Raw genomic sequence first — 20801 nt, forward strand, 5'->3', positions numbered from 1 at the left:
AAAAGAACACATGTACAAATAAAATAAAAGGGTTATGTTACAATATTTTATTAAAATTGGTTAAATAATTCCAAAGCTATTTAATTTTAAAATATTTTCTTCAATTCGAAAAATTTGAAAATAAAAAAGGAATTGACGTTTCGTCTTTTTGAAGAAATCATCATCAATTTTATTTTATTTTAATTTTAATACAACACTGGGTTATTTTGTTTACCTTTGATCATGTCCTGTTATTCGTTAAAAAATATATTTTAAGGAAAAAGTTAAATTTTTCAGATATAGTCATCCTTATCGTACATAGTATTTTCACCATTGTATTATCTTTCTCTAACTCAATATACTGCAGAAAAAAACACAAATCAACTTTTACTTATTTATACTCATCATAAAATGAAAAATGAAGTTTAAATTAAAGTCACACTTTGCACCGACTTATTTTGACTGAGTTTGACAAAGGTACACTTATGGCAAAAATCGTATGTCAGATAGAAATGACTAGATCATTATTCTAATTTGAAGAAAATATTTTATTAGAGAGCATATATTTTTCTTAAATCCAGAGTTATAATAAAAAAAAAACAAATTTTAGGAATGAAACATTAAATTTTAAAAATTTTATATTTGTTCGGATATCTTCAAAGAACCAATTTACTTCGTCAATTTGCATATTACCAAATGTATTTAGCATCTATCTTTTTTTTTTCTCGTAAAGTTTTATGGAACATAATCTAGAGCAGGAAAGAGATACCCTGTACATATTCGAAAATGAACAAAAACTGGTAAAACCATTGTTTGTGCATACAATAAAAACCACATTACAATTGATTAGAATGACATTGGCATTGCAAGGCATACACGCGTACTTCCACTTATTATGCATATATACCAAAGGAAAAAACGAATTATTTTCAATTCCCATAATTTTGCGAATTTGCGACAATAACGATGGGCTAATTATTTAAATGTTTATGTAATTTAAGCGAGGACAATAGTATCGTTTGGTAAATTTGTTAATGCTAAATTTTTGGCACGTTTTTGAAAATAATGCACTTTAAGATCCAGCCCAGCCATTGTAGTATTTAAGGATTAAGTTGCATTATAAATACATTGGCTCGAAAATAAACATAACCTGGAGAAGTTTTTAGTAGAAAAAAAAAATCAATTAATTTGTAATTCCTATATGGTCATTGCACAATTAATTTATCTTATTAAACAAATATTTCATTAGGGCATTGTTTTCGAAATCATGATCTATGTAAACGTTGCTTTTATTGAGATAGTCCTTAATCCTATTGTCTTTTATCATGCATTATTAGTCTATAATCGGTCAGTTGCTTGTTATTGTAGTCTAACTAGTATAATTTGGCAACATATCTGAGTTATTTCAAACAATGTATTTTGAACGTTGGTAAAAATTCAAACAAAAGGTTTTTATCGACTATTGATTATACATGATTTTTCTGTACTTTTCCCATAATCACCTGAATAATTAGTTTAATTATTGAAGTGCATAATAAAATAAAGTTATTTAATCAATTTTAGGCTTCTATTGCATGTAACCCTTGAATAAAATAATCCTACGCCCGCCCCTGAGTTAGGCAATAGGAAACCATAAAAAAACAAATCGATATGAAGTTTATACAATTAGTTTTGTAGGAAATAAACAATGCAGGTCAAGGTGCATGGTTTCAGTGAGTGAATCCATATTTTTACGTGGTGTGAAGGTCGAATTATTAAGACCTCGTCGGGGTTCACGTTTCAAGTTCATTACGTTAATGCATTATTTATCGCAAGAGCAATTATTATTATCAAGAGCACCTTTTTACCAATTAATTTAAATTTATATTTCTTATTGTAGTTAAGGTTGTGTTATTCAGGTTATCACTGAATACTGAGTTTTTTATAATGTGCATTTTAAGGTCAGTAAAAATGTATTAGTTTGAATTGAACTTTAATTCTTATCATGCACTGGATGTACAAGGGTTTTTTTATGAAACTTTTTTAAAATGTAAAATGTTCCAGTATTCTCAACTGTTTTCTCGATTTTTTTTAATTTCTTCTTACCATTTGGATATTTTTCGCAAAATGTTGATTCTCGTGATTTTTCTCCAAATTTGCCATCTTAAATTTTCGACAGATATTTAATCAATATTTTTCCATTACAAGTCTCGTAATTATACAATTTTGGAGCTAATGGCTATTTTCACGTTTGTTGCTCTAAACAACTCAACGGAACTAGAGTTTTTTCCGAGCATTTTTTCCGGTTATTGAACCAGGAAATGCGTTTTGTTCTCTCTACTTCTTCTTCCCTGCATAATATTCTTCAAAAATACATATTTCTCTCTCCTCATCACGTGGCCCTGATATTGCACTTGTGCAATATTTCCTCTGTCATTCTATCCAGTACCTCCTTGTTTGTTATTACGTCTACTTAACTTGTTCTTAAGATCCTATGACCACATTTCAAATGCTTCCAGTAGATAATGTAAATACTTATTTAACGTCCAGGATTTCATCCTATATAGCAACAGCGAGAAAACATATCTACTGCATAACACATTTCCTATTGTATTAAATATGCTTCTTGCTTGTCCAATTCTTCATTTAATTTCCTTAGTGTATTCATTACCTTCATTGACCGTTGTTCCTAAGGACTTGTATTTACTGACTTTCTCTACTAGTTCTCCGTTGATCCATAGGTTTTTTGTTCCTGAACTGTTTTTGTAATGGTCATATTTGGTCTTTTTGATATTTAAGGTAAGTCCGCTTTCGGCATTAAGTATGGTATCGTCTGCATACTGGATATTATTTGTGGCTAATCCGTTAACCTTTACTGCCATTGTTTTTTCCTCCTGTGAAAAAAATTATGATTTTTATTCAATTATGATTTATTTTCTTATTTCAGGCAATTAAGGAATAAAACAGAAAAGATCTTTCTTTAGATTTGGCTTCAACTTCTTTGACAAAAAATTGAATTTGTCTAGTTCAGGCAGTGGAGAACCAAACTGGATTAACTGTCTGAAAAAAAATTATCGATTCCAGGCAGTTGAGTGCTAAATAAGTTCGACTTTCTGGAGAAGAACGATAACTTTATTTATCCAAGGCAGTTGAGGAATAAAACAGAAAACATCTTTCTTTAGATTTGGCTTCAACTTAAATAGATGATTTCTTCCGAATAAAGATTAAATAATAGCGGCGATAATACTCATCCTTGTTTCACACTACGATGTATTTTTACTTCTTCTGAGAGTTCATTATCCGTTTTGATATTATCGGTCTGATTATAGTATAAATTATTTATTATTCTAATATCTTTCATATCTATATTTTTACTTTTAGGCAATTGAATAAGGTGGTTTTGACAAACTTTATCAAATGCTTTGGTATAGTCAAGAAAATAGACATACATCAGTGGGTTTTTTGGTAATGTAATAAAAGATCTAAGGCATTCACGGGGCTTAATTCCTGTGTTGTATATTGCGTTAAATAGTTCTACCAATATGCCTATTTGATCTTCTGTGATTAGTTTAATCATTTCTGCTGGAATTTCGTCGGTTCCTAGAGATTTGTTAGAACCTTCCATTTAAACTGCGTTCTAATAAATTTAATTCTACAATCTCAAAACTTGCTCCAAAATTTCAAATTCTTAATTTTATGTTAATATTTCAAATCAGTCTTTTTCCTCTTTCTGTCTCTCGTGAATTTCGATTTGAGGGTCTTCTTTATAGAGCACCTTTCCTAGCTCTTCTTTATTTTCTAATATCGAAACAAAGTCATCCGCATACCTCAGATGGTTTAATTTTTTCCCATTTATTGAAGTACTCTTTTACTACCAATTTATATGATGAAAAGCATCTTCTGGGGCCAAGATGAATAATTTTGGAATTAGCGTATCCCCTTGTCTTATGCCTCTTTAAATTTTAATTGATTTCATAATGTGGTTATTTAACTGAATGGTAAATAAAGCGTTTTCGTATAGGTGCCTAATAAGGCTGAAATACCCGCTGTTTATTCTTGCATTTGTGCAATGTTCAATGCTATCAAAGGCCTTTGGAAAATCTGCAATTTTTTTCACCACCAGATAATTGAATTTTGAATTTTTAATGCTTCATTTTTTTATTTTGTTCAATTAATGAATAGTATGAAAATAAGGTGTCCAGCATAGTCATGCCTTTTCTAAAAACATGATCATTAATTTAATTGTTAAATATGTATTTAATACAATAGTTTACTACATTGTATCACAATAAATAATAATATTTATTATAATATAATTACATAGTAGAATATGAAACAAAAAAAAACGGTAAACAGCGATGGGAATAAAATTTTATTAAGCTAAACAGATATCCACATTCTTGACTGACAATATTGGATTCTCATTACTAAAAGATGGTCACGCGTTCTATACTATTTCCTAAAACACGCTTGCTTATTTAGCTACTATTGATCTAAACATTTTTAAGAACAAACTGTTCTTACTTTTTATAACTTAAGAATCTCTTTAATTATTGTTTAATTTTATTAATTTGTTTAATTTTCTTCCTTGTATAATAATATTACAATAATGTTGGTTTAATTTTTACGTATTTTTCCTTGTTCTATATATTCATAAACTTATTCTTTTCAGCTTCGCTGGTGCTTGGGGTGTATAAATTACTGTAAAAATGTTGGGCTGTTCTAATTATTTCTTCTCTATCAATTAATTCTTGCAATTTATTTTTCTTTAGCAGTTTTTTAACTTCGTTTACTTAGTGTTTATTCAGAACGTGCCTCACCTTGTTTCTTTTACTAAAATTCTTCAAATTCTCCTTTAATAGTTGTCTCTTTTTTCTACGCTTTTCTTTGTACTTTGTTTTCGTTCTAGCTTAGTACTAACAGTTACTTTGGCTCTGTATTTATTACTGGAGCGAAAATAGCCAGTATCACCATCCGTATTTCGCTAGGTCCATTTTCTTTTTATTAAAGAATGACTCAATCTCTTACCTCGTACATATCTCTCATTGAAACTAAATTATCCTATATATTCTTCAGTTGTTTCTTGTTTTTTTTTTCTATGCATGATGAAACTTTGTGTTGCTGTTTTTTTGCTAATCATTTCTCTGATGTTGTCATGAGAGAAGGGTATTTCGGCCAATTCGAGGTTGGTAGAAATATTTTTTTAACTCGGTGGAAAGGATACATCTTTGGATTTTATAAACGGTCAAAGCTTAGATTTCTTGAAAGGGGTTTCTAGGGAAGATATTTCTCGTCTTCCATCTCTATACACTTTATAAAGCTTAATTTACATATATCATATTCAAGCAAATACCCCACATAAAATATTTAAAAAATGCCAAAATGGTCCAACCCAACTCAACCTAAGAGTGTTGTAATAAACGTTTCTAATTAGCAGGCCGTGTATACTTAATTTAGATGTTTTTTAAATAAAGATTCTAATCTCTGTCAAAAACTTGTTTTGTAAAATTTAACAGCAAGTTTTGTTTTTTGTTGGATATTACGTCACTTCTATAGCAAAAATCAATTTAGAAAATACTCTTTATCTCACACGCTTAATAAATGAAAAAAGAAGAAAATAGACTTATTCACGTATTTGGAAGAAATATGAACTTAAACCTGTAACGTTTACTTGAGGTATAATCGATTTTTTTATATACCCAGGAGCTGGTTTAATCTATTAATCTCTGAGCACGTTTCTTTTTTTTAATATCCTTTCTAACTTTATTTTGAATATTAAAAAGAATGAAAAACGTATTGTGACTATATAACTAAATGTGCTTATTGAATCAATTGACTCAGAAAATATTGATATATTGGTATTGTCAGAAACTTCTTTTGAATGAACATGAGGTAAGTCTCTTGGATCGACTTAATTTTAAACTGATTTACAGTTATTCTCACTTTAATAAAAATGATGGGGTAATTGTATATATCACATAAAGCAAACATAATAAATTTCTCTGAGATTAAATGTATTAAAATAAACAAAGTAGATGCTTCCATAACTTGTTGCTATAGACCCCCTTTATTAAATTTGGATATATTTTTAAAGGACTTAGAGCAATACTTAAAAAATTGGCGCACCCATAATTTAGATAATTTTATAGGCGATATAAACATCAATCTTTTAGATGATTCTTCTTTAAAAACAAATGAATATTTAAATTTAATGAACGAGAGTGAATTGTATTCCAGCTTAAATAAAGCTACCAGAGTTACTTCAGATTCTTTGAGTTGTATAGATCATATATTTGTCCGCTACAGTAAACAAATTGTGTCTAAAATCTCTTTTTTTATTTATAAAACCGATCATTATATGACAGGTTTATTTATAGAATTGAAGTTTAAGTATAAAATTCCTAATCCGGAGCAAAGTCACATTTATAAAAAAATAGATTACAAAATATTAAAATGGCATCTATCTCGAAAGACTTGGGAAACTTGTACAAGTCAAAGCGATGCTCAGGCAGCTTATCAAGTTGTCCTAGAAGATATAACTAAATATAATTACTACAAAGATAAAATTAACGTAGCAGGTAGGAACTATAAAAAAATATGGGAAGTTATTAATCAATCTATAAACCCAACCAATGGTAAAAATGAAATAATAATAAAGGACGAAACAGGTGTGATTATAAAAAATAAAGAAAAAACATCTTTACTTTTTAACAACTTTTTTGCAAAAATTGGGGAAATAATGGCTAACAAAATTACATTCACGAATGAAGACAACAAAAGTAACTATTCTGTAAATAAATAATTTTTTCTAAAACCAGTCAACAAAAAAGAACTTGTATCACATATAAACTCTTTGAAAACAGACTCTTCTCCGGGTGAAGACGGTGTAAGCGCCAAATTAATAAAATCAATACATACCTGTATTTTAAAGCCTTTAGTACATGTGATTAATTTAACTTTTAATACTTCAAAAATTCCTGTAGAATGGAAAACTACTATAGTTATTCCAGTCTTCAAAAGTGGCGACCCATATCAAACATAACAAACTATAGACCAATCTCACTTCTAAGTAACTTATCCAAATAATGGGAAAAATGTGTTAAAGCCCGCCTCGTGGATTTTTTTGAATCACAAAATCTCATTTATAGTAAACAGTTTGGGTTTAGGCAAAACAGAAGCACTGAAAATGCTGTGTTTTGTTGGTTTCGGGATATACTATCTAAAATGCAGCAAAATAAAAAATGCATCACAATCTATATGGATTTTGCTAAAGCATTCGACACGGTCTCTCACTCCTTGCTATTAAGGAAACTGGACCGTATTGGGGTGAGAGACCGTATGTTAAATCTTTTTAAATCATATTTGGAAAATCGCATCCAAAAAGTGCGATTTAATGATACATTAAGTAGCGGGACGATCATTAGTACTGGAGTACCTCAAGGCACAGTCCTGAGACCAGTTTTATTTTTAGTTTATATTAATGAATTGGGACAATTGCTGAAGAATGATTCAATTATTTGCTTTGCCGATGACACTGCAGTGACATTTACAGACAACAATTGGGAAAATGTATTTCTGAAAGCTGAACAAGGCCTTAGCGTTTTACAAAAATGGAGCAATAAAATAAGCCTAAACGTTGTAAAAACTAAATTTATAGAATTTTCATTAAGGGCTGCCGATCAACCCGAACAATCTGATATTAAAATCCATTCCACAACCTGTAATTTATTAAATACTTTTTGTACCTGTCCAAGTATACAGAAAAGGAATAAAATTAAATATTTAGGCTTAATATTGATCAACATATTCGCTGGAATGAGCATGCTATCGAAACGGCGAAAAAACTTCGAAAACTATATTACAAATTTTACCTTCGAAACATTCTAAATGCAAAAACAATTAAAATAGTTTATAATTCCCTTGTAGAGTCTATTTTAAGATACTGCTTACCAATTTGGGGTGGTCTTCGCGAAACTGCATTGCAGATTTTAAAGGTGTGCCAAAACAAAATCTTAAAGATAATTCTATATAAAAATATCCAGTATCCTACAATTAATCTTTATTCTAACATTAATGTTTTAAAACTAAGAGGATTATTTGTAAGTACAACTTTTTATTTCTACAAAAAAAATAAAACATATTTTCACTGAGCTTGATCATCATTATAGCACCCGTTCTAAAAGAAATAATGAAATACAATCACATTTTTTAACAAATCTCATTTGCAAAAAGGTATATTATTTTTGCTTCCGAAAATTCTTAAGATCTTTAGGGAAGTCATAACCAAAAAAATTTTAATATTGAACTAACACAGTTTATTACACGAAATTATAAAAGTTTTAAAAAGGTATTTAAAGTGCATTTGTTAATTATTTTTGATTATCAGTTTACGTAGTTGCCATTTGTTATAAAATATAATCCCCTGAAAGTCGATTCACTTGTTTTACATTTTTTTTTGAATTTTTAATTTTCTCCTAGTTACTGTATGTGCCTCCTCCGCTCCTCTGCTCCTTATAACAGAATAACATATTTATTTACTTACAACGGAAACAGAAACTTTTTTTTGTCTTTGTATCAGTGTAGGAAATGAAAAATTTTGAACACAGGCCTAATTTGTGGTCTCGTAAAATTTTTCGTGTCATTCTAATGGATTCATTGTTTGAGATAATATGAAAAATAAGAATCACATTAATTTTTGTTAAAATATCTATAGTTAGTACTATGAATTATATTATAACTTTTAAGTTGTATCTGTAAATTGGATTTGTGAAAATTTCCGTAATATTGTATTGTATTGAATAAAAATACTTAATTTTGACCGACGTTTCCGTAGTTAAATCTACTACCTTTTTCAAGATAAAAAACATCAATTAATAATATAAAAAAAAAATATTTTTTTAACTTCTGGATTGCTGCTTTTTTCCTTTGGTTCTTAAAAAAAAAGTAACAAATTCTATTATAAAAGTGACGTAGGACTCAACAAAATAAGTAACTCATTAAGAATTCGTAAACAATCATGGGGTATAACCACATGAAACCTTTACAGGATTATTAGTTAGGTCCCTGTGCATGTAAAATAACTAGTTACGACATCTTTTGAGGGGTCAGACATTTTTTATCCCGAAAAATGTCAATAAATTGTCAAAATGTTATATTTATGTTTTTTACACATACCACGCGATAACTTCGAAACTAATAAACATATACACATGAGGTTTTTTTTAATCAATTGGAGATATATAGGCGATCATAATAGCGCTAATTCAAGTCCCCTGATTAGCGTATTTTTTCTTGGAGAATGGAGTAAACCCGAAATTTTACTTTTATTGCTGCATGATTTTCGGTAAGCGAGAAACTTTTTTGTTTCCAGGAATTTTACCATAGTATCTGCGTACGAATTAAAGAAGAGATACTAGAACAGTTTTTAAAATAAAAACCAAGTTTTCAAGATATCGGCATTTAAAATTGTAATTATTCGCGCGCCCGTGTAGTGCACTTTTTGGCCGTTACGTATGCGTTGCTAATATAAGTCGGTTTCGTGGAATACTGTTGTTTTGCGTGTAATACAATGATTCTATGATACTATTGATTCATTCTATGATTTTTCTGTTGGTTCATGCGTTCAGTTCATTACGCGCCTCAATTTCTTTAAATTGTGTTTAATTTATTTAATATTTAAATAATTGTACATTGTTTGATTATGGAGTGTTTAATTTATGGAGAAACTGTAAGCGACAGTGACAAACTGGTAGTTAAAAATTCTACAATCCAGGGCTTAAAAACATTAATAAGTGCTGCAGAAAAAAGACAAGACAATTGTGCAAAGAATATATTGGGCGAAAAGGATGATATTTTAACAAAGAAAAAACTTGTTAAATATCATCTACTTTGTAGAAAATCTTACACTAGCCTACAAAATCTTGAGCATGCGTCCCAAATTGTCGAAAATGAAGGCAACGAAGCTAATAATTTGGGAGAAGAAGTTTGTAAAAAACTATTAAGTATTCATTGTTTAACTGGATGTGATACTACTTGTGCACTATTTAAAATAGGTAAAAAATCAGCATTCGACATTTTATACAAAAACATCGATAATTTAAAGGGGCTCGAAAATTTTCCATTTTTGCTTGAAGATGAAGCAATAAATTTGGGCCAAATGTATTTATTGTATCTATATAAAAATAAAAACACATCTATTAAAACTCTTAATGAACTAAGGTTGCATTTAACAAAAGAGTCAAATCGATCAGCCTCAGAATTGCCTCCTACAAATGATGCGTTTAAGCAACATTTAAGAAGGTATAAACGATAGAATGAATTTATTACATATGTTAGATATTAATGATCCATTTTTTTAAATGTATATACCAATTAAAAATATGGTATAATTCTCATGTCAAAGAAATAATTTTGGAAGATCCTCGTGAATATGGTTAGAACAATGATGAAACTTACTGGAGACCAATATCAGCAATACAAGATCCGATCCCCAATAAAGTAAGAAAAGCATTGTCAATTCGGTGTTCCGACAAAAATTGCAACAATAATAGGTGCACGTGTTTAGCTCAAAGATTTGATTTCTGACCCCACAAAATATGTCGTAATTGGCTATTTCTTATGCACAGGGGCCCAATCAATAATCCTGTATAGGTTTCATGTGGTTATACCTTTACAAAAATTTTTTGAACATAAAACTACTAGAACTAGAACTAAATATTTATACATATTTTTTGTTGCTGTATCTTGGCTAAGTATTCCAATGAAAATGTATCTTTAAATATAACAGCACACACAGGTATTAGTGTTAAACAAGAAATGTTATGTTGAATACTTTATGTAATATATTCGATTTTATTTGATTTGATTTACAGCTCGCGTTCTAAGTAACAACACATGGATTCAACATTATTTCTTAAATATCTGACTATCCTTAAGTAATTTAATTTCGGTAATAAATTTCTCATTTAAATTTAACCATTGAAAATCACGTAAATTGTTTGATACATGCTTAAATTTTCTTACACCAATTCTGTATCATTTGCCTTAAAGCCGACCAGTAAACAACACTGCAATATGAAATAGCAGATATAATTAGTGAATCACAAATTTTAATAAAGTATAATATCTTTAGTTAAAATACAGGGTGATTTTTAAGTTGACACTTTTTTTTAACTGTGTATAGAACTCTAAAAAAAGTGAATATGGGTTTGTTTTTCATCGTCTGTTTATGTTTAGTTTTTCCTCGAATTTTTGTATTGTCGATCACGCATTGTACCGATCAGTTACTCTTAGACACTTTTGGTATATTGTTGTTAATTTTAAATTTGCAAATCCTAAAAGTGGCACATCGTTATGAAAACAATGAACTTGTGGATATGTTGCTTATTTATGGAGAGTGTCTTCAAAGTGCTGCTGCTGCTTCAGTATTATACGCAGACCGCTTTCCTTTGCGGAATCATCCTACACCCAGAAGTTTCATAAATCTTATTTAACGGGATAGGGATACTGGCGATTTACGAGAACATCGTGGAGGACATGCAGGAAGAGGAAGGAGACCTGAAAATGTTCATAGGGAAGAACAAATTTTAAATCTCATCGAAGAAGATCCAACAACAAGTACTCGAGTTATTGCAGGGCAGGTCGGATTAAGTCAAACAAAAGTATGGACAACATTGCGCGAGAATCAATTTAATCCCTTTCACGTTCAACGTGTCCAAGCGCTACTGCCTGAAGACTTCCCCCGCAGAGTTCAGTTTTGTGAATGGTTCCTACAACAACATGCAAATGATCAACATTTTTCGAACAAAATTTTAGCCAACATTCACCCGAAACAGAATTAACAATTTTCGAAATACGCATGTTTGGTCTGTTGATAATCCCCATGCAATTCGCAGAACCAATTTTCAACACCGCTTTTCTGCTAATGTGTGCGCAGGAATTGTGAATGGGATACTTGTTGGACCATTTATCTTATCAGACCGTTTGACGGGTGGTATTTATTTGGACTTCTTGCAAAATAATGCCACTGAATATCAGGCAACCTATGTGGCTCCTGCAGGATGGAGCACCTGCCTATTTTAGACGAGAAGTGAGCGAATTTTTGGATAAGTTACTCAAATCGGTGGATTGGCCGAAATGGACCAGTTGCATGGCCACCAAGGTCGCCAGACCTAAATCCATGTGACTTTTTTTTGTGGGTGTATATGAAAAGTTTAGTTTTCAAGACGCCTATCGACACACAAGAAGAACTAATGGCACGTATTGAGCAGGCTGCGGCAACAGTTAGACAAAAACCGATTTCTCTATTGCGTGCCGTTACGGAACAGTAGTTACGTCGAGCAAATCGTTGTATTGAAGTTAATGGTGACAACTTTGAACAACTTATTTAAATTAGAGAGGACCGTATTGGACTCATTTCATAACATTTTGACAATGCAATTTTTTTATTTTTCGGTTTTTTGAATAAAGTTATTTAAAAAAAATGTTTATTTTACCGAGTTCTATACACAGTTTAAAAAAAAAATATCAACTTAAAAATGAATGTGCTTATAAAGAACCCGAGTTTTAAGACTTACATTGGTTAATAGCTTAGAAACATGTTCAGAATACCTTAAGGCACTATTAAGAATTAATTGTCGAAATAAAAATGCTGATCTATAGCGTACAGTTGCTGCTCTTCAATGAGGAAAAAAATTCTGCAGATTTTCTGTCACAAAAAAATCTGAAATATTGTATTTAAACGTGCGATAACAAATAATTATTTAACCGTTACCACCCTCAAAAATTAAAAAAAAAATAACTAGGCATTAAAAGATTTCAAATTAGGGATTATTTATTTATTATAACACATATTATTATAAATAACAACGATATGTGGAAAAATTATTATTATGCCCACAATGCGTTGTCAGTAAATTATTTTTAAGCCTCTGGTTTTTCTCAAAAAATGCCGAATTTGGTGTTTTTCATATATTTGCTTTTAGGAACCTAATTATCACCTTATACGTGAAGATTTTAGATCATCCATTTGAAAATTTCCTATTTTTATGTGGTCATCAAGGCAAATTTTAATTAGGTCTTAATAATAATATATCCCTTATATCAAGAAATTGTTTGTCGTGTCCATTTAAATTATGCACAAAAATAAATTTAGAAGACTTTGATATGGCGTTTTAATCAATCCTTTGAAAAGCCACTCGCGATAGTGACCACAAACCTTACCCGAAACCTGTTTGTTTGCTTTAAAAATTATCAAACCGATTTTCGCTTTGCTTCTAAGTTCAACATGCGCAGTGAAACATCGTAATTTGCGAGAGCTGTTAATGCCGATGCGATTTGTCACTATAAAGCACACGGGAGACAGCAGGACGAAAATAACGAGAACTGCCAAAAATTATACACACCGAATTATCGGTCCGAAAAAAAAGTAACAATAATTCCATCGCATAATTTGGCACGCGAACTTATTTTCTGAATCAACATTTTGGCTGTTTTAAAATCCAAATTTTCGGCTGGGAGATTTTCAGTTTGTCGTCGAGAGTGAGGCGGGGACCGACCGACTGCTCTTATTATTTTCCGTTTTTTTTTTCGTTCTCGATTTTAGTTTTTGGGTTTTGAAAGGAGAGACCAAGACAGACTACCAGACATTACAAAAAAAAAAACAGTTTTAGGTGCGTTATTAGTGCTTCTATAACCATAGTGTGTGACCATATAGTTTGACTGATTTTGTGAACATTTAATTCGGTGAGTAGAAATTGAGGCATAACTTAAAATAATATGGCACGCACCACCCTATTATTATATTTTAATCAGAAAAATGAGTACCTTGATATGACACGCAGCACCTTAATGTTATAATGTGTATATAAGAGCCGAACGCATATGCATATGAAAACAATCTTGCCAAATAACTAATAAATCAGAAAAAGTTGGTACCTTGAGTTAAATATAACATTGAAACTAGGTTACGTCAGATAAGTTGGGCAGAATAGCATTAATATCACTTGACCTCATTAATAATGCATAATGATAATACCAAAGATAACAATCATGACCCGTATAGGTGTAATGTAGGAGCTGCTATCAGGCATGACTGTTTATTAATTGTAGCAGCTACAGGTCCATAATATAAAATCATTCCTTTCCGAAAAACCTTAATTTTTGTTCTCTTTTAAATTTGGCAATGTTTTAACAGCAAAACATCTATCCTCTTGCTTAGAGTTTAATGGAACACCATGTATATTTTTAGAATCATAATTTTTATTCACCGTAATTCTCACTTGGAACCTTGAAATACAGTAATGATTTTATTATCCTGTATCTTAAGAAACGCATTAAAAAATTAGACTAGGGATAATCGCCATAAGTTACTTTGATTTAAATTAAGGTTACTATTAGCCCAAACTTTAATACGTTAAAAGTAATGTCACGGGACAGTGTCAAAAAAAACAAAATAAATTAATATTTCTTACAGGCAATTGAGTCTGTCTTATTTTCTTTGATAGTACCATTTTGAAAGCAATTAAATTATAGTTTAACTATAAGTCAAAATTTGAGCCTAGGTTTAGTTAGTGAGTACATAAATATAGAAACAAAATTATTTATCACATATTTTTGGATTATCCCAGGGATAATCACCCTAACTCTCATTTAAGACCTCTGATTATTTTAAGTTCAATTAAAGTTATTATTATGGACATTAAACAGCATTTTAAGTATAAGCTAAAATGACAATATTAAATGTTAGGAATTAAAGAGTTTTCGCATTATAAGTGAATTATTTGTTACAGGCAATTGAGTTTAAGTATAGTCAAAATTTGACCCTAAATTAAGGCTTAATTAATTGCCAATTTCTAAGGATATATGTATGAACATAAAATGATTTATCGCAAAGGAGGCTTACTTTTAAAATTATCCCAGCACGGATAATCACCGTCCTACTTAAGATATCTGAATTATACTGGATTTAATTAAGGTTATTATTATGGACTTCAATCATAATTTTTATTATAGTTAAGAGTTAACTTTGCATTAATAAAACTACCATTAATACAATAATTTAAAGGGTAAATTCGTTTTAAAAAATGTTATTTTTTGCAGAGAATACTACAAAGTTTTACTGTAACTCTAACTTTCTTCGCCTTTAGTTATATTGAGTTATTCAGTTATATTATATTACCTAATATTACTATTAAAAACTAGGTAAATGTTTGGCATATTTTAACATTAAATAAAAAAAAATACCGCTATAACGTTAAAAAAAAAATTGCATAGAAAACTACAAAACTTTAGGTTCTGTCAAGGATAATCACTGTAACTCTTACTTAGGACCTTAAGTTACATTGATCCTAATTAAGGTTATTATCATCCTGGACTTTAGTTAACATTTTAACCATAAATTGAGAGTTAATCTTGGGTTAAACTACTCATGAAAAACAGATATTAAACAATAAATACTTATGATATTTAAACTTTGAAGGAGAAAAATCACACATAATAACACAAAGGGTTATAACGTATAAAAAATATAATCTAAAGTAAAAATCAAAACATAAAAAAAGTCACAACATTTTTAATTATCCCAAAGATAATCACTTTAATTCTTAGTTAACTTAAGAGACATTGATTTTAATTAAGGATTTATTATCCTGGACTTTAGTTAATATTTTAACCATGATTAAGCTGAGTTTAACCAAACTTAAACTTGCGTGGACTAAATAGCAATTCAATGATGAATGCTTGACATATTTAAGTTATTTAAGTTAAGGGCTAAATATTGAACATGATATTACAAAAGGTTATAATGTATAAAAATATATAAGTTTTTGACAGAGAAAATCACAACAATTTTGGGTTATTCCAAGGATAATTAATTTAACTCTTACTTAGAAGCATCAGCCAAGCAACACATCTTATTATAGTTAAATATATATTTATTCAAGGATTTTTTAGTAAATTTTTGATTTTGGTAATAAGAATATACGTATATCATATACTATTCTGTTTACAAATGGGAGAAAATTTTGGAATTTAAAATCACTGACACAGGATTTACGTATCTAGTTACTAAACTCGATTACTACACCTCAAATATTTTAGTATATTCTTCTGAAAAATCAATATTTTTTGTCTATATTATCCAATCTAATAACGCTGTTTTTATACCAAATATTTATATATAAAATTATATCAAATTTAAATAAACAGTGTTGTTAAATTAAATATTGCATATATATTTACTGCAAGAACATTGTTTTGCATTAAAACAACCCTTACCCCCCTCACCCACCCCAAACATTTATCCAGTAAGAAATTATTTTGAAAAATCACCGTTTTTCGTCCATAATATCGAATTTAATAGCACTGTTTTTGTATTAAATATTTATTAATATACATATACAAATTATATCAAATTAAAATAAACAAACTGTGTTATTAAATTGGATGTTAACGACGAAACCAGCTGTTATTTACGCGTATTATTCTGAAAAACAATGATTTTTTAAAACAATTTCTTACTGGTAAGTTTTTTGGGGTGGGTGGGGGGGGGTAAAGGCAGGTTAACGAAAAACGGTTTTTTTGCAGAACATAATTACCTAATAGAAAAATAATTTTTAATTAAATTATAGGTAACAAAAAAATTATAATAAATACAAAGTGCCATAACATATAAAAAAATATTTTTTTACAGAGAAAATTACAAAATGTGAGGATATTCCCTGTAACTCTGACTAAGGATCTTGAGATACATTGATTTTAACTAAGGTTATTATTATCATGAACTTTAATGAATATTTTAACCATGAGTTAAGAGTTAACCCTGGGTTAAATCTACCTAACCATACCTTGACAGCCTGACCTGACAGCTTTGGGATATTTTAACGTTAAATAAAAAAAAATATGTGAAATAAATACCAAGCGCTATAACGTGTAAAAAAAAATATTTTTTTATAAAGAAAATCACAAAATTTTAGTTTATCCTACGAATAATCACTGTAACTCTAGCTTAGGACCTTCAGTTACATTGAGTTTAATTAAAATTATTATTACCCTGAACTTCAAAGTTAACCCTGGGTTAACCAACCTAACTTTGCCTTGGCAAAATTTTAACGTTAAACGAGAAAAATTGCACATGATAATATAAAGGTTTAAAACATATTAAAAAATATATAATTTTTTCTAAAAAAAATTACAAAATTTTGAGATATTGCAAGGATAATCACTGATAAAACTCTCATTTAAAACCTCAAGTTACATTGATTTTAATAAAGGTTAATATTTTTTTGGACATCATTCAACACTTTAACCATGAGTTAAGAGTTAACCTCGGGTTAAACCAACCTAATATTTTCTTGACAAAACAGCATTAAATTATTAATACTTGCGATATTTCAACGTTAAATAATAAAATGAACGTATAATAAATACGAAGCGACATAACTTGCAAAAAAATAAATTGCAAAACGAAATTTAAGCTTAAATGAATTTATTGTTATCCTGTACTTTAGTGAACAATTTAACAATGAGTGAAGAGTTATCTTGGGTTGAACCTTTAAAAACACCTATTAAATGCTTTGAATATTTAACGTTTAATAATATAAAGAGCTGAATCAGTATAAAAATCGGATGATTTTTTATCAGCAAATTTTATTGTAATAAAATTAAAAAAACCTTATGTGGAAAGTGGGGGGCTTAAGTGGTTCAACTGCTTGCATGCAGTGGTTTTTAAGAATAAATAATAACCGTGGCTCCTTTCCTTAAAAAAATACATCTTTTCTCGCATAGAACACTCGTTAAAATGTAATAGATTAGGCCGCAGACTAGTTTATTTTAATACCCACAGATAATACCAAAAATTCTTTTATAACCTAAAAATAATCATTTCGACAGTAAGTAAAAAAAAACACTCAACCTATCCCACTCGAAAACGCTAAAAATAATAAATCGTTAATACCAAGTTTCCAGATATTCGCATTTCCAAACAGTGCGTGTCTGTAAACAGCCGACCGACGTCACACCTACGTTTGTTTGCAAAAGATTCGGATTTTTCGAATGCGTAAAACTAATAACGTGCTAAAGATAGAAAATGTCTGATTTTCTTTATTAATGAAAAAATTCCACAAATTTCGCATCCGGTATTTTATAATAAAGCAACGTTGTGCCCACGCTAATGCCATTTAAGTCGGCCCTGTCAATCTATTCATTGCGTGATAGTTGATTATCCTTTTTGCCTAAAATCCCCTTTTCGAATCCTTTGCCAGTGGCAAAACCCTTATTTATGTGGATTAGAACCCTTTATTTACCTACATATGGTATGGGGGAGAAAATAAAGAACTTTCCACGGATTTCCAGGCAGAAGACAGATGTTCTATGAATATTTTAGGAACCCTAAAAACAGATGGGACTTATACATATTTCTGGGAATAGAAATTGCTGCATGGATTTTGATTTATAGGATATCTAGTGAGGACTTTCTTAGAATATTAATGCAAATTTCATTATGATTATTATTAATATTACATAAAAATTAAAGTTCCATATCTCTGCCTTCCAGAAGTGCATATTCCAGCATAGACTAGAATAATTAATAGATTCGATGCATATACTAATAATATTTAAAAGAATCATATGTTTTTGATTATTATTATTTAAGTGATTTGAACTTAGTTTTTTAATACGACGTTTCGTATTTTACCAACCATCATCTTTGTTTTTTCTTATGGATTTTTGCATTTTTAGAATCTTTGCAAAATTCGCTTTTTTAAAAACCAAAATTTTTGAAATTTGACGCAGTAAGCTGTAATAAACTAACAAGACAATTTAATTTAAACTGTCATAAAAATCATATATTTTAAATATTTGTACGTTTTGTTAATATTGTTAATACATCAACACATTTACAAATTGACAAGTATTTTACTAATAACTTAAGCAGTTGTGATTCTTACGAATGAATATAAGTAATTTTGCAGAGATTTTAAAAATGCAAAAACTTAATATGGCGCCTATAAGAAAAACACCCTGTAGAAGATTCGTTCTATTCCTGACGTCTTAAATTAGTTTTAATGTCACAAATGTTAAACAAAAAACACTTCTAGATTATTTAAGATTAATATAATTTTTTAAGACATTCTAGGTGCATGTATAAATAAACACCTTTCAAATAAGTAGTAAAAAGTTGGCAAAAATCAGATAAAAAATTAATTATTTCAAATATTTTGTTTTCCAGGTCTTTTTCATTTATTCCAGGCATTCGACCAGGCATTTTCTCCAGGGTTTTGGAGTATTTTTTTAGGTTTTCGAAGCATTTAAAGAACTTGTTTTATTTCATTTAAAGCATTTCACGGTATTTTGTAAGTTTTTTTTCACCTTAATTTGTTCATATCATTCCGAAATATGAAATAATTTTATTGAGCCTTTGTACAACTTCCAGATATGTGGCACTATGATTTTTCATGGATTTTAGTCATATGACGTAATTTTTCCTTACATTCCAGGCATATCAAATATTTTTTTATTTTTGAAATATATTTTTGGATTTTTCAGAAATTTAAAGAATTTCATGGCTTTTAGTCATTTATTTTTTTACGTTTTCTGAGTATTTAAAGTAATTTTTTTATTTATTACAAGCATTTCACGATATTTTGAGGTTAATGTTGAAATAACTTTAATGAGTTATTTTTACGTCTGTCAGGCATTTGACGTGATTTCTCATGCATCTCAGGCATATGAACTAATTTTTTGTTTTATTCCAGGCATTTTGAGGTAATTCTTTATATACCTAAAAAAATTTAAATAGTCCATTTCAAATTATTTAAATTAATTTTTCATATTTTTTTGCATTTTTTAGGAATTAAAAATAAAGTTCTTTAGGTATTTAAAGTAATTTTCAGGTCATTTTCTTCGTATTTATTATTTAACATAATTTGTTCATGTCATTCGTAAATTTGAAGCAAAAACTGATATTCTCTAGGCGTTTAACGTCATTTAATTTTTTTATATATTCCAGGCATTTGGCCTTATTTTCCAGTTATTTAAAGTAATTTTTTCATTCTGTTCCAGGCATTTCACGTAATTTATTATGTCTTTAAAAAAAAATTAAATAATTTTTTTTTATAGTTAATTCAGTAATTTTTATTTCAAAATAATTTGCCTATTTTCCAGGCAAAAAATTGCCTTACATTTTCGAACCAATTGATTAATTTTTTTGTTAAATTGTATGTTTTGGTAATGTTCACATTTTTCACTGTAACACATCATTCGGAAATTCGAAATTATCTACTGAGTCATATTGACGTGTTTTATGCATTTGACGCAATGCAAAATTTCATTTTATTCCAGACATGCTATGTAATTATTTGTATCCTTCAGAAAATTGAAATAGTCTTTTAGTTATTTCAAATAACTTTATTTCGACATTTCGCATTTATCAATAATTAAAAAAAAGGTTTCCCAGATATCTAAACTAATTTTGAGGTAATTTTTTCATATATTTTAATATCGTTGTAATTTGATCATATTATTCGGAAATTTGGAAAAAAATTATATTCTCTAGGCATTTGATGCCGTTTGAATTTTTGTTTTGTTTATTCCAGGCATTTGACTTTATTTCCCATTTTTTTCAGTTATTTAAAGTAATTTTGTGACTCTATTCCAGGCATTTCACCTAATTTATTATGCCTTTGAAAAAAATTGAAATATTTTTTTTACTTACTACAATAAATTTTTATGTTTTCCAGGCTCTTGGAGTATTTTTTTATATTTTATAAGCATTTAAAATAATTGGTTTATTATATTTCTATTTGAGGTAATTTTCATATTTTACACTTTAACAAATGACTCGG

The 20801-nt window shown here is 29.1% G+C and overlaps 1 protein-coding gene across 2 annotated transcripts in view; it reads left to right on the plus strand.

Annotated features, from left to right (window-relative positions):
• The window catches only part of LOC126748098 (protein Tob1-like), a 109290-nt gene that overhangs the window by 43733 nt on the left and 44756 nt on the right, over positions 1-20801 (plus strand). Inside the window, exon 1 of one of the 2 annotated variants that reach the window (XM_050457097.1) lies at positions 13476-13701. The exons of the other annotated variant lie outside the window; for it this stretch is intronic. The gene's annotated coding sequence lies outside the window, so the exon portion shown is untranslated. Of the gene's footprint in view, positions 1-13475; positions 13702-20801 lie in introns of those variants that run through there. 2 annotated transcript variants of the gene reach the window in all.

The sequence above is a fragment of the Anthonomus grandis genome, chromosome 22 (assembly GCF_022605725.1).
Source record: "Anthonomus grandis grandis chromosome 22, icAntGran1.3, whole genome shotgun sequence".
Classification (NCBI taxonomy): domain Eukaryota; kingdom Metazoa; phylum Arthropoda; class Insecta; order Coleoptera; family Curculionidae; genus Anthonomus; species Anthonomus grandis.